We start from the raw sequence: 14,247 nt of genomic DNA, 5'->3' as shown, positions 1-14,247 counted from the left end.
GCGATGAGGGAGCAAGGAAGCTTTAATAGGAACAAACAAGCTTACTGTTGAATAAAAATGTAAATATTACTTCAGTTTCTTTTGGAAAACAATACAATGTGAAGATCTGCAGCATAAGTAGAGAAGACAGGAAAGCAAAGGAAATGACATAATTTCTAGAATCTCATGTATGTATTTCTTACATAATGGAGACACATTTAGGTTGTTTTGACTTTCTACTGGCATCAGTTATGTTTTTTTTCACTTATATATATATAACTTTTACCCAAAATGATGGTGTCTAGACATTGGATTACACAAGTACGCCCTAAAGTAGAACAAGAAGAAACAGTGCAATCTAATCTGGAGATTAAATTGAAGTTTGGTTTATAGGTCCCAAAGAGTACATGTTTGACCTGTAGAAAAATGTTCTCTGTGTCCTTATTTTGTGGAAATCTAGATTTGTTAGTTCCTGAGGGTGAAATGATGGTAACTGTAGTCTCAAAAGCATAATAGCATTTTATGCTAACAATATTTTATGAACTTTCAGTCTGCCTTTACACCTGCACTGAGCAGTTCTTTACAAAGAGGTCAGTGATTATTTGCAAGAGAAATAGAGTTTGGAGGCAGTGCGCCACCATTTATCGTCCTATGAGAAACACAGAGCTTTGTGGGGGCGCCCTGGTTTATCATGCAGAGATTCCTAACTCCGTTGACGACGCACTACAATAACACCATTTGTTATATTTTACAAACAAAACAGGCCCCAGTTAAAGTTACACATCTTGATGTGAATTACATCTCCACTTCTCCTGCCCACAACGTCATCAAACCTGCTGTTTTTATCTTTTGGCTGTCTTCCTTTCTTCCTTCCTAACGTTTCTTTTTTCTTTCTGTTTTTCCAAGCCACTGATGCGTCACCAAACTTCTTTTGGTTGCTAACTGTCTGGTTTCATTTTGTTGCTAATGGGTAGCTGTCATCATAACTGTCTGTGGTCCGCTACACCGCTCCATGTAACAGCACGGTCCAATAACAAGAACCTAAAAGTGGCAGCGACAAAAAAAAAATAGACCTGGCAAGGTTAGTCTTTGCAGTTTAATCTATTTATATCCAATATTTATAGTATTACTTACAAAATATGTGATAAATACAGATAGACAGGACACTTTAGTTTTTCTGAGACGAGGTGGAACGTGTAGCTTTAGCGCCCTCTTGTGGCAGCCACTAAAGTTTGCTTGTAGCAGAAGCCGACCCTGGAAACATATAGGCATGTAAAATGTTGTTTGCCTGAAATAAAAGTATTATTTGCTATGGGTTACTGTTGGGAAGGACCAAAGGCCCACATGAGGCAGGCAGGTTGTGCTTTGAATGGATTTTATTGATAAATTAGAGAACTGGATCTACCGACCAAATGTTGTTACGTAATGCTGCTAACAGCAGGATCCGACAAAGAACAATGGACAAGTACATTTATGCTAGAGGTGATTACTAGATTAGAAACATGTGTGAGCTTATGCAAAATACAGGAAACATGCCAGGCCAACTTTATTTCTAAATCACTTTTCAAACAGCAGGCACTGACGGAAATGCTGACCAGAAAGAAACATAAATGATCAGGAAATGTCATTGATTATTTAACTTCCTGCTTTTATTTTGGCTTCTTTCCTACTGTCTGGATTGACAGTAAATAAACATGCCAGGACAGTTATCCACTGCAGATAGGTGAATGAATCTTACCACTTCAAAAACTCTGCACTATCCCTTTAAAACCTCTCGAGTGACAGAAACAACCAGGTTGATAAGAGCGTATGATGACAAAAGGTGCAGTTTTACAGGACAGTCAGAATCAGGTCGCTCAGCTTTATTTCATACATGTGCTCCAAGTCGATCTCTAAATTTAATTGGGCGGTATATTACCACAACGTTTACTCATTTAAAATCTATAATATGCCATTTATTTGTTACATTTATGTAAGCAGGAATTATATTTGCTGCTGCTCTCTTCAGTGTCTTCTTGTGATCCGCCACAAAGCTGGAGATTAATTTAAATCCTCAGGATCTCTGCTGTATTGGTTTTATTAAAAGATGTCATTACATAAGTCAGGACATAAGAAGAAGAAGAAGAAGAAGAAAAGGAAGAAGACCACGATGGTGTTTGTTGATAGTAAAAACAACCAGAGTCCTCATTACTTAAAAAGTCATCATAATGTTTGAAACTTCCCATAAGCTTTTCAAGTAACAGCAGTCAGTTTTTCTTTTATCCTTTTTTAAATTACATAACAGGAACTGAAATGCTATTACACACGTCAACAACAAACACCAAGAACTTAAATGTGTTTTAATATTACATTTGCGAACAGGTCCACTCACTCTGTCATGTATTTTCTCTATAATTTGTTGGTACTTCTTGCTAAAAAAGTTGCGTTCGCAGAAACTCTTCATAGTTTTGAACTGATACAACCTGCAGGGACGTGATTGGTCCCCTTCTCTGATACGAAATAAGCTTTGACTAAACAAACAGGTCCAATTCAAATCTAGACTCAGTTCACACCAAACTTCAGTACAATAGTATTCAAAAATCAAACATTAGCCACAATGAGAGTCAGTTATGGTACATTATGAAATGTTTGAAGTCGACTGATGTGACGAATGTCTGATGTGATGCTAATGAAAAGTGTGACTTTGGTTACCTAAATGGGTTTTATTTTCAGTTTAAATAAAATTACCACACGAAGGAAATAAAGAAAACGGCCTCATAGTGCATTATAAGACTTATTTAACGAACGTTTGAATTTGTATAATAAAGTTTATTGAATCTGTTTTGAGTTTGTGAGCGATTCTTTGTCAAAATGTGAATGTTGATCCAGTGACATTAGTCATGTTAGAAAACATTATTTGGTCTGTTTATTTCTCGTTTCGTCAGATTCAGTGAAGAAGTGTGACGAGGTCATAAAGTTCAAGATGGCGGCCCGTGGAGAATCAGTCTCCTCTGTTTTTGTGTGATACATGATCTGAATTACACTTTATGGCTGTATAATAAAACACAGATTCAGCATTTTCAGCATTTTATCTTTGAGGTGGATCTTTCTTACATCCACCTTAAAGAGGTTTTAATCTATTAAAATCCCAAAGTATTTTATACCTCTATTGTTCCAGCACTCTGCCTCGCTTTATGACTTTCTTTCAACCTTCACCTTTCTGTATCTGCTCTGTTCAAAAAAAGGAAAATAAAAAAAAAGAACAAAAAGTCTGCATTGGCTCTGAGGAGAGAGCTGCGGGGTAAGCTGGGGAAAGAAACCACATGGCTGCTGTTCCACGCTCCGTTAGCTTCATTTCGCTCATGTTCGAGGGTCAGATCGGAGCAGATGAAGGCTTGTGAAAACAAAGTGAAGCGCTGAGTCAACAGAGACGGCCGGTGGGTCGAGGACACGGGCAGATGGAGCTGCTCCGAAAACTTATGAGATCAACACATTTAAATGCTTACATTTGATTGTTTTTTATTTTGTTTTTTTATTATTTTGGATCCATTTTTAAACTGGTCATGAAGCTAAAAAATGTACATTAGCATTATTAGCATTTGATAGTGAACCTCTTTTTGTTCCTGTTGGACGTGTGCCTCTGTACGTATTTGAAACATTGTAATGAAGTCGTCGTTGTGACAGTAAATGTCTGGATGAGTCAGGTTTCTGCTTGGTCACATGAAGGAAAAGTGGTTTTTAGTCAGACTCCTCTCTATCTGTGGCTAATTTAGTTTGGCATTTAGAGGCAGATGGGTTTTTTTTTTCCTCCTCTCATCCAAGCCCTGATCTGCCCTGCAGGCGGCCTCTGTCCACTGAAAACACACAATATGCCAGGAGTAAAACACACACCTCGGGTCAGAAGTTTCATTTACCCTCTGGATGCAGAATAGTGTTGAGTTTTTTTTAAAAAAAGAAGCTGATTCGGTGGTCAAAGTCTGCTTTCTGGGGTGTAGAGTTACACTTCAAACCAGATATATGTATGCAAAATAAAATAAAATATTTTATTAAAGTTACATACTGCAGTTTAGGAATATTTTGGTGTTTTTTTTATGTGAAAAAATTATGGCGAACAATTTCACCGTGTTTGCTCTTTAGATTAACCGACTTCCTTGATACCCAGGAAGTGTTTTTTCTCTCTCTCTCTCTCTCTCTCTCTCTCTCTCTCTCTCTCTCTTGATCTGTTTGGGTGAGAGATTTCCCAGAGACCACTGGAGACATTTCTCACTCCCATGTGTTGGGCAAAGGTAATGAAAGGTCTGAAAAAAAAAGAAGAAAAAAATCAGTGTCATATTTTTGAGCAACTCAAGATGCTCAGAGTGACTGTTTGTTAAATTCTTCACCTAGAGGCAGAATAACTGTACACAATTAAGATGAATTAATCGATCAATTTACGTTTATTATTTCATTCTGCTGTTGAGTAATAGGGCGCCTTTTAATTTACACAGCTTTAAGTTTAAGTTGTTTTTTTCCTCTCAGGCAGTGAAAGGGCACCCTGATCTCAGATCTGGGAGTTGGTCGGGTAGAGTCAAAGAAACACGTGTGAAAACGGCTAATTATGAGAAGGGCCGTCATCAGGTGTGAAGTTTGGCACATTAGTGTCAGCCAACGTCTCAGACGCTTGAGGCAAACTTGAACTGAGACACTGGAGGAAGAATAATCTATTGTTTAAAGAACAGCTTTTTTTTTCTTCTACCAGGTGTGCAGCAGCACACTGAGTACTCCAGGTCTTTTATTGTTCCCGTTACACCTGAACTGTTTAGAGCAGGAGTTCTTCAAAAACTTAATGCGGCGTAAAATCACCGTGTGGTAGCTGATCCTTATAACTCGCTGTTTATCGACTCCAGATGTACAGCAGCTTAAAGCAGATGGGATTTACTAGATATCAGCAGAGCATCTTCAAAATACCAATTATGCAACCAAAACCTGTTTTACTTTGTCTTTTATTTCTATCAAATTATGTGTTACATTGTTTTATGTCATCAGTTCATTAGTCAGAGATAAAACTGATATAAACAACTTGAAAACATTTTTTACACTTTCTAAGATGCTCTAGATTCGACTCACCTGAATGACGAACATGACTGGTGTCCAACGTTTGTGCAGTAAAAGTTTTCGTTTGTGCCGCCATCATCCAGAGGTCATTATCAATACCTTCAAATCAAAAGCAGCACAAACAAAAATCTGTGCTGCACAAATGTAACTTGAGTCGATTGGCACCAAATTCGTTTGATTTCCTAAATGTGTGTAAATCTTTTGGGTTTGGGAGGTTGACCTCTGATGACCTCTGGAAACATATTTATTAATGTCTTTAAAATGACAGTGGCACAAATGAAAATTCGTGCTGCACAAATCAGCACGAACGTTTGACACCAAATTTGTTCAATTTGAAGAAGGGACAGGGGTTGTGACCTCACTGAGGTCTCTATTTGTAGCTGTAGCCTGCTAGCTAAGATAAATACTGACCTCCCCTCCCGCTAATTGTGAGCTGATGTTTCCCTTTGTGTGAGACCGCCAACCGGACCAGACCGAGGACTGTAAATACAAGTTGGTAGGAAAAACACTGGCAGCCAAATGTTAAGAAAAGCAAACGAAAATATCTTTTTTTGGTTCTGCTTTGGTTCGTTCTGATAAATACAGTCTCTGATTTAGCCGGCACTTTGGATTTTCATTTTTGCCCTCCTTTCTTTTATTTCAGTCTGTTTTGGTGACTTGTATAGAAACTTTTATATAAAGTCATGTTTAACTTTTTCTTGTTTTCCCTTCCATCATTTTGCGTGGTTATTTTTCCTTTATTTGCTATACAATCTCTTTTCCATGGGTATAACCACTCACCTTTTAAAACTCCACTAATCACCAGTGGTGGGAAGTAACAAAGTACTTTGTTACTGTATTTAAGTACAATTTTTGTGTATCTGTACTTTACTTAAGTAGATTTAATAATGGATACTTTCTACTTTTACTCCACTACATTTTACAGTAAGTATCTGTACTTTCTACTTCACCAGTGGCGGAGCTAGACTTTTAAAGTTGGGGGGGCTAAGGGGGGGCCAGGACTACCTCTGGGGGGGCAACATTTAAAATGTGTGTGTACATCTATCTATCTATCTATCTATCTATCTATCTATCTATCTATCTATCTATCTATCTATCTATCTATCTATCTATCTATCTATCTATCTATCTATCTATCTATCTATAATTTAAAAAAATAACCAAACTGAATATTTGGTTATTTTTAAGCCCCTCTGTCATTTGACATGTTATAATTAACACCTTTGACTGGCGCACATGGAGACATGATAGACTTTATGCAGAGTTCATCGCAGAGGAAACTAAAATCAATCAAATAAAAGATCCTTTCTGAATATCATCTCATGGACACTGAACTAAATGCGTCTTTCTGACCGAGAGCTGACAGCGTGTTGAAGAGTTATGGACACCTTGGTTAGGAAGCTCTGTTTGGACAGGTAATTTGACAGGTAACAATATTTCGGGTCGGACCAGAATTATTTGCCTGATGGAGGCTCAGGCTTCTAATGAGTTTACATTTAATGAGTTTGCAGCACACAGAGAAAACCTAAAGAGAATGTGATCTACTTATTGTAGTTTAAGTAGAGGAATAGCAGCTGACTGTTGAGAGAGGAAAGAATTTAAAGTGCAGATCCGTTAGGCAGAAACAAGCGCAGAGCGCTGGGCAATAAATGCGCGTAAATGCTCCACCGTTACGCTCCAACTAATCACACATGAGATGACAAACGCCAAATATACAATTTATAGTTACACTGCTTAGTTAATGGTGTTTTAAAAACAAAACCAGTAAAAACTAGTTAATATGTCAGATTCCCTCCTCAGCCTCGTCTTGATAAGAACAGAGAGCAGTCCGCTGGTTTCTGTCCAGACTGTGGTCAGCTGACCACTTGGTGCGCAGACAGTTTCAACTTTACGCACAAAGAACATCGTGGAGCTCATTATTAATCATACTAAGAACAATATCAGTCAGAGAATCATCTCTGATCTGGACGCTTTAACGGACCAGAGACTTTGGAGCTTCTAGCTCAGCTGATCCGCTTCTGCGGAGTTTTTCTCCCGCTGAGGGAAGTCAGTGCGGGATCAGGAAACGATCAGAGTTCTGTCGTCTTCTAATCACGTCATTTCGTGAATTGTTACCTGATTTCAAAAACGTTCTAACAGAGAAATAATAAATGTTTCGTTTGATGACTACAAATTGGAAATAAAATTATGTTTTTCTTTGACGGACAACGAAAAAACTCTAGCGCCACCTCTCCTCCAAACTACGAACATCGTCGGCCCCTCTTCGGTTTTTTCTTTTTTTTTGCGGAGGATCAATAAATAACTTATTGGTGTTTTACAACCACCAGGTATGAAGTGCTTTAGCCTTTGAGTTGCACCACAGCGCAGCACAACTGAAACACCCAGGACAAGAATTTCAGCTTGTTTTTATGAGTATAAAGGAGGCTGGTATCGCGCCTGATCTAAATCTATTTATTTATGTCATCACATGGACTTATATAAAGTTTTATACATTTTCTTTTGATATATTTATTATTGTCTTTCTTCTTTAGATATTAGGTTGACTTAGAATGATTCCAAATAATGTACAGGAATAACCTGGTGCTGTTACATGTCAATCATCTGGGGGGGCCACTGGGGGGGCCAATCAGATGACAGGGGGGGCACTGGCCCCCCTGGCCCCCCCTCTGGCTCCGCCACTGTACTTCACCACATTTCTACAAAACTGTTGCATTACTCGTTACATCCAAGTCGTGTTGCGCTTTTTGTCCGTTAAAATGTGAAGTTCAGGAACTTGAGGTGGCGCCGTAAAATCCAAGCAATAACGGGATTTACGTGTCTGTTGTCACCCATCGCCTCCCCATTTACTCTCACGCGAAGCTCCAAGACATGCGCAGTGGTTTCCTCTGAGCGGGAGGAGATGTCTGTCTAATCGTCAGTAATATAATAGCGCTGCATAAATCATAAGATATGGCGACATGTAAAATCAGCAGCGCTTCGCTTTCACAGACAGTGGGGACTTCGTCCAACTTTTAGCGTCAATTGGAAGGAAAACTTAAAGAAAAGTAAGATCTGTGGACGTGATGCTAGCTAAGCATCACGTCCACAGAGACACATGTTGCATCTGCGATGAAAAAAAAGTTGTCACTCATGCGCTGAATTATTGTGTGGAGGTGTTGACTGAGGTGTCGCATTTATGCTGTGACCAAAGTGCAATATAGTGATATGACATTCAGGAACAATCCGATTCTTCTGGACAGATCTTTCCTGATTTTTTTTTCTAATTATTCAGATTCATTTGTTGAACCTCTAAAGATGGAGTCGCAGGGTGACCACCAGGGGGCAGAGTTGCAGCCTGACACGCTTCCTTGCCGCTAACGTCTGAACACGCCATTGACGCTACATAGAGGAATGAATACTTAAAAACGTCGACATTCCTCAAACCAACAGCAGAGAAGAAAGAGGAGCAGTGGGCCTTTAAAAGCAGACATGCTAGTTAGCATCAAACGTAAGTTGTTTTTGTTTTTTTTACATTCCAAAAATTGGGAAAAAGAAGGTTTTTCTTGTAATGTACCATAAAGTGTAAGGCATTAGCAAACCTGTAACTATGGAGAACAGTCTTTAACTGTATTTGAGTTGACTTTGTGACCACATGCCTCCAGAACAAAAACAAAAACCTGCAATCACTCATTTTGCTATTTACACCAGATCTCAAACCTTCTGGATTACATTTGTAATTCTTGAGTCACAAATTACAGACTTATTTGAATGAGTGGCAGAACCCTCTAAACACTTTTCTGAAAAGCCACAGACTTACAAACACAGAGATTTGTTTAGCCTGAGGCTTTTTACGCAGCTCTGCACAGCAATTTTGGAAGTGTTCCAGCAACTCCTACAGTTAAATTTTACACTTTTAAGGTGTCTATATGGGTCCACACTAGATGATGTAGAACAGGGGTGTCAAACTCCAGTCCTCAAGGGCCGCTGTCCAGCAGTTTTTAGATGTGCGACGGGAACAAAACACTGGAATGAAATTACTTAATTACCTCCCTCTTGTTTAAATAAGTTCTCCAGAGCCTTGCTAACGACCTAATTATTCTATTCAGCAGCAGAGACACATCTAAAAGTTGCAGGACAGTGGCCCTTGAGGACTGGAGTTTGACACCTGTGATGTAGAAGTTACACTTTTGAAAGTGTTATTTGTGATAAGAGTTGAATCAACACTCAGTAGTTGAAATCAAATACAATTCAGTGTTAATTTAACCAAAAACTAGTGTATATTGTCAAAAGTTAACACTATGAATGTGTTAATCCAACACAGAATGCTTTAAAGTATATATTAACATAGAAATCTGAGTTTTGAAATACTACTGGCAGGCAGGGTACGCTGTGGTGGTGCAGGGGTTAAGCACAGCCCACATATGAAGGCTCTAGTTTTCAATGCGGCTGTCATGGGTTCGCTTCCCGGTCTTCCCCTTGTCTCATCACTCACTTTTTTTTGTCAATTTACTACCAAATAAAAGCCACTAGAGCAATTAAAACCTTTTTCCCCCCAGAAACTACTGGCCATCAATAATCTCCAAATTCAAGACATTAGATGCTACAAAAACACCAGCACCATTCTCAGAATATAATCTACTTTTATTTCAAAACATCAAACAGCACTGACAGCAATATTCAACAAAGGTCATACATTCATGGTACTTTGCACTGAAGGTGAAGTGTGCTTTGAAAGTTCATTGGAATCTAATGACCGGGAGCAAATAATAAAGCTCATGATAATTTAACTTTACAACATAGACGAGCTAACAAGTTTCACCACCACAGAGAGCGACTATGTAATTTTGAAGTCCATCTGACATGAAGTACAATAAACCAAGAGAAGAACAGAAACATCAGGATACTAGTCACTAATGATGAAACAACACAAATTCAAAACATGTTAACGTTCCGTAGCTCTAGCTAGTTTGCCATTTGCTGCCAAGTGACTGATGATGACGTTGGTGACAAGCTTCACCCAGAATGCACCTGGAGAAAATAAGGACGATTAATTTGTAGTTTTGTGTGTCATAAAGTCAAATATAAGAGTGAAAATAAAATAAAGCCAGTCATGTGGCACAACATTTTATTCCATATTTTACACCTGTTATGTCACTAAAATCAGTCAGTCTGGTAAAGTTTTTAGCAACCAGGAGTCAACAATGGGGCACCCTACTATATAAGCTATCTAAATCAACGCCAGACTGAGTGTTGAGTTAGGACTGGACTAACTCTTTGGAACTCTTAGGGAATCTAACACTCACCAACACTCGTGTTGTTGAATTAACGTCAACAAGTGTTGGACTGATGCCGTATTTTTAATGTACAACACTTTCACTGGAAATCTGACACTTCCAAATTTGCTGTGTGCAGCTTCTCTGAGGTTTTTTATTTTTATCTGCAGGAGGTCGCAGTTCTTTCTGATCATTGGAACCGACGTGGCAGGGTTGTAAGTTTTGATCTTGTTTGATTGTTCTGACAGTGTTGTTCTGCTATATGTTCTCGAGCCCGACTACAACAACGGATTGGCAGCAAAATCAGCATCTACAAGCCTGAGGTTTTCCCAGTGAGGAAATGTTTACATTTTCCAACAAGAGCTCTCCGAAAATACTGAGAAGTAACTTTAAAAAACGAAAAACTTAGATAGATAAAATTCAAATCAGAAGATATTTCTCTGGCAGAAGGAATAACACAAAAACAACTTGTGTGTATTTGAATTAAAGGGGAGGTATTCTGAAAAGTTGACTTTTTTTTTAGCATTTCCCCCCAATCAGCTCCTTCAGACTAGTCAGCAGCAATTAGCAAACACCTGGTGGAATTGAACATCTGCTGAGCTCAGTATGCTGACTACTGCTCAGTTCAACGCTGGTAAAAACGTTGTTATAGGGTTAATAGAGGAGCCGTGTTGTGATGACTTCCTGAAGGAGGAGTTCCAGAAAGACCAAGAGTTCTTAGAGACAGAGGCCCAATTTGAAGACGCGAAATTGCAAAATCTAATTTCTTTTAAGTCAAATCTGATTCTTGTGGCATTTTCTTAATAACAGAATATACCTGATCATGCTATAAAATAGCACTATGTGCCTGGATAATACGTAATATTACTCCTTTAATACTTTTTTTTAGCATTTATTTTGGTCTTCATCACTGAGGCCAAAACAGTCTGGTGCTTAGACGCTTTTCCAAACCAACACAAAAGGGCTGCTTACCCTAAAAAAGTGACTAAGCAAAGTCTGGAGAACATGGTGTAATCTGAGGTCCAACTAATGAAAATGAACGCCAACATTTTTATTGTTATTTTTTGATCAGCCTTAAGCTAGGACGTCAAAGACATGAAACGCTACGATGTAATGTCATGGTCCATTAGCATGCTTACTAGCACAAAGTTTAGGTGCTGAGGAGCTTAGTTCATATTTCTGAACTTTGACCTCATAAAGCACACACAGTATGTACAGCTAGATTTGTGCCACAGAGGTTTCCATGGAGACAGTCAAAAACAAAATCACAGTCTTGTTTTACCTGCAAATGTACATGCTGTGCGGGTACTTCCAGCTGTTAACCGCCTGTCTAATGGTGTAACGCAGGAACAACGGCAGGATGACGGTGTTGGAGTAGTTCTGCGCTCACGCACCTGCGTGGTTAGCATCTCTGTTCCCAGCATTATGTTTCCCCAGCCGGCTGCCACTTCACCAGCTGTGTGTCTTTAATGCTCTTCTACGACTCACCAAATATACTCTTGTTTTCATGCTGGGTTTCAGGCTTCCACCGATTCTACTCGTAGTGGCGTCTAGCCTCTATTTCATCTCTTTCTTGACATGACCCGATGTGGGAGTGATAGCACAGAAACACAACTCTTACTCATAGGTGTTTGAGCTTCACACCAGGGTTCTGCTCTGGCTTGTTCTGGTTTTATTCGTAGACGTTTCTTGGAGTGTTACTCAAACTGTGAAGCTGCTTTCTGCTTCGGCTGCTCAGAGTTTAAATTACCGTCTTTCTAGAAATTGAGATCAGAATTTATTAATATGAGTTTCATTCCTTTCACGATGATTCACATGCACAGGCGGCAAGTGTGAATGAGAATCATAGGTCAAAAAAAATCAATTGGGCCGGCAGATGATAAAAAGCTTCAAATTGACAAATAAACTGAAGAAGGGATCATTATTCTGATGGATTCGACAGAGATGAGAACATTTTACGGATGAGGTGTTGAAAGAGTGCTTTGTTCTACAATCATTGGCACAAACATAAACTGAATGCAGCTAATAAGATTTTAAAAAATTCACCTGCAGGGGATTTCAGCACTTCAGCTGAACAAAAGACCAAATCTACACGATCGTTTATTTGAATTTTATGATGATTACTAATATTCCCTGCTGTCCTGCAGCACATTTCCCCCCTCACCGCTCGTTTCTGTATGTGATTTCATGTCAATTGCACATCCAGATGTTGATAGTTTCCATGAGACGATCTTCGTTACTTAAAGGTCTTTTTCCTTTTTCTTTTCTTTTTGTTTTTTTAAGTTCAATGTTTCCTCCTCATAATGAGAAAAACAGCATGAGCAGATTTCTTTGTGTGTGTGGCTGATTTGGGGCACAACCGGACCGCTGACCTATCGTATTGTTTTAGGAAGCATTCTGTGGTTACTTTTTATTATTATAATTATTGCGAACGTTGCTGGACGTTTCTGATGTAATGCTCAGGGTCACGTACCGTTTCAAAGCTAGTCGGACATTTCCCACTGCGAGACGACAATCAGTCGACCTTTAACTCCGTTTTTAAAGGCTACATTTTATCGCTGTTGTTCAGAAAACTGCCGACATGATTCGCTGCCAGCGGTTGAACGCATTTTAAATCGGCTGCTAGCTAACAGAGTTCGCAGTAAGTGCTGTGTTAAGACCTTGAAGGTTTTCACATGTTATGCTACAACCTTGGTGACTGTTATTAGGATTTTAGGTGAGAGACAAATACAAAGTACCCCTCCTGACCCCACTAAGGGACAAGGGTGTAAAGAAAATGGATGGATGGATGGACAAAGTTGTACAAAATTGTGAAGTGGAAGCAAAATTCTAACAGTTTGTGACAAACCATGAAGAAGACAAGCCTGTGGGAGAAGGGAGGCTGTCATCCTCACAGCGGAACATGGTGGTGGCACCATCATGCTGTGGGGAGGCTTTTTACTTTTTTTTTGGTAAAAACTGGAACACTGCTCAGACTTGTGAAGATGGATTGAACTATATTCAAAAATCCCACTATAGTTGGTGGAATGGTTTGGATTTAGAAAGACCCAGTCGAAGTCCAGGACTAATCTGAGAATCTGTGGCATTGAAAACTGCAATCCACAGACGCTCGCTATGTGACCGCCTCACGGTTATGAGACGTTTTACTTGTGAATTTTTTTTCTAAATATTATGAGTAACCAAAAGCATATTAAAACACATTAAAGCCAGGGTGTCCAAAATGTGGCCCATGGGCTATTTGTGGCCCTTTGAATTGATTTTGACCGGCCTCTCCTGTCCACAAGTCAAGAAAAGTACAAATTTGGCCAACCACATAGAAAACAACTGATGACTTCCCCACATTTGTTTTGCTTATAATGCAAGCGAAACTAAAACAAAAAGAGGGAGAAAAAACTCCCAATACACTCATTTTTGCATTTTAAATTTAATTAATATTTTCAGTCTACCAGTTGTGGCAGAGATTGACAGTTTGGACACCCACTGCATTAAAGTCTGAGTTTATCAAGTGAATACAAAGGAAAAAGTTCACAAAATGGTTAATATAACATGTCAGTTTTTACCTCACATTCATAATTTCAGGCTCAAAACTGATTTTTAATCACACAAAACTGAGATGTTCCAGTTAAATCAACGCTTTTGTGAGTTTTCTCAGTCTGTTGAATAAGGCTCTTAAAGTGTTCAAATCTCCATCTTAAAGTGAGAACCTCTCACTTTAGAACTTCTCACTTTTTTAACCTTTTTATTTGAAATGTTTCTTGTATTCGGAGCAGAACACAAAGCATTAAAGTTAATAAAAACACCCAGTGGAACTTGTCCAACAAAAAAATGAGTTGGATCAGATGACATTTTATTCTAAATTTAAAAACAAAAAATCTGCTTCTTCCAACCATAACATCACAGTTTTTTATTTGAGTTTTAGATATAAATTTCAGTGAGTCGAATT

The 14,247-nt window shown here is 38.8% G+C and overlaps 1 protein-coding gene across 1 annotated transcript in view; it reads right to left on the bottom strand.

Annotated features, from left to right (window-relative positions):
- The window catches only part of rps19bp1 (ribosomal protein S19 binding protein 1), a 122,556-nt gene that overhangs the window by 103,172 nt on the left and 5,137 nt on the right, over nucleotides 1-14,247 (bottom strand). The gene's annotated exons all lie outside the window — the stretch shown is intronic.

This window comes from Poecilia reticulata, chromosome 1 (genome assembly GCF_904066995.2).
Source record: "Poecilia reticulata chromosome 1, P_reticulata-male-v2, whole genome shotgun sequence".
Taxonomy (NCBI): Eukaryota; Metazoa; Chordata; class Actinopteri; order Cyprinodontiformes; family Poeciliidae; genus Poecilia; species Poecilia reticulata.
The sequence above is the reverse complement of the archived record's forward strand: the minus strand, read 5'-3'. Positions and strand labels throughout refer to the sequence as shown.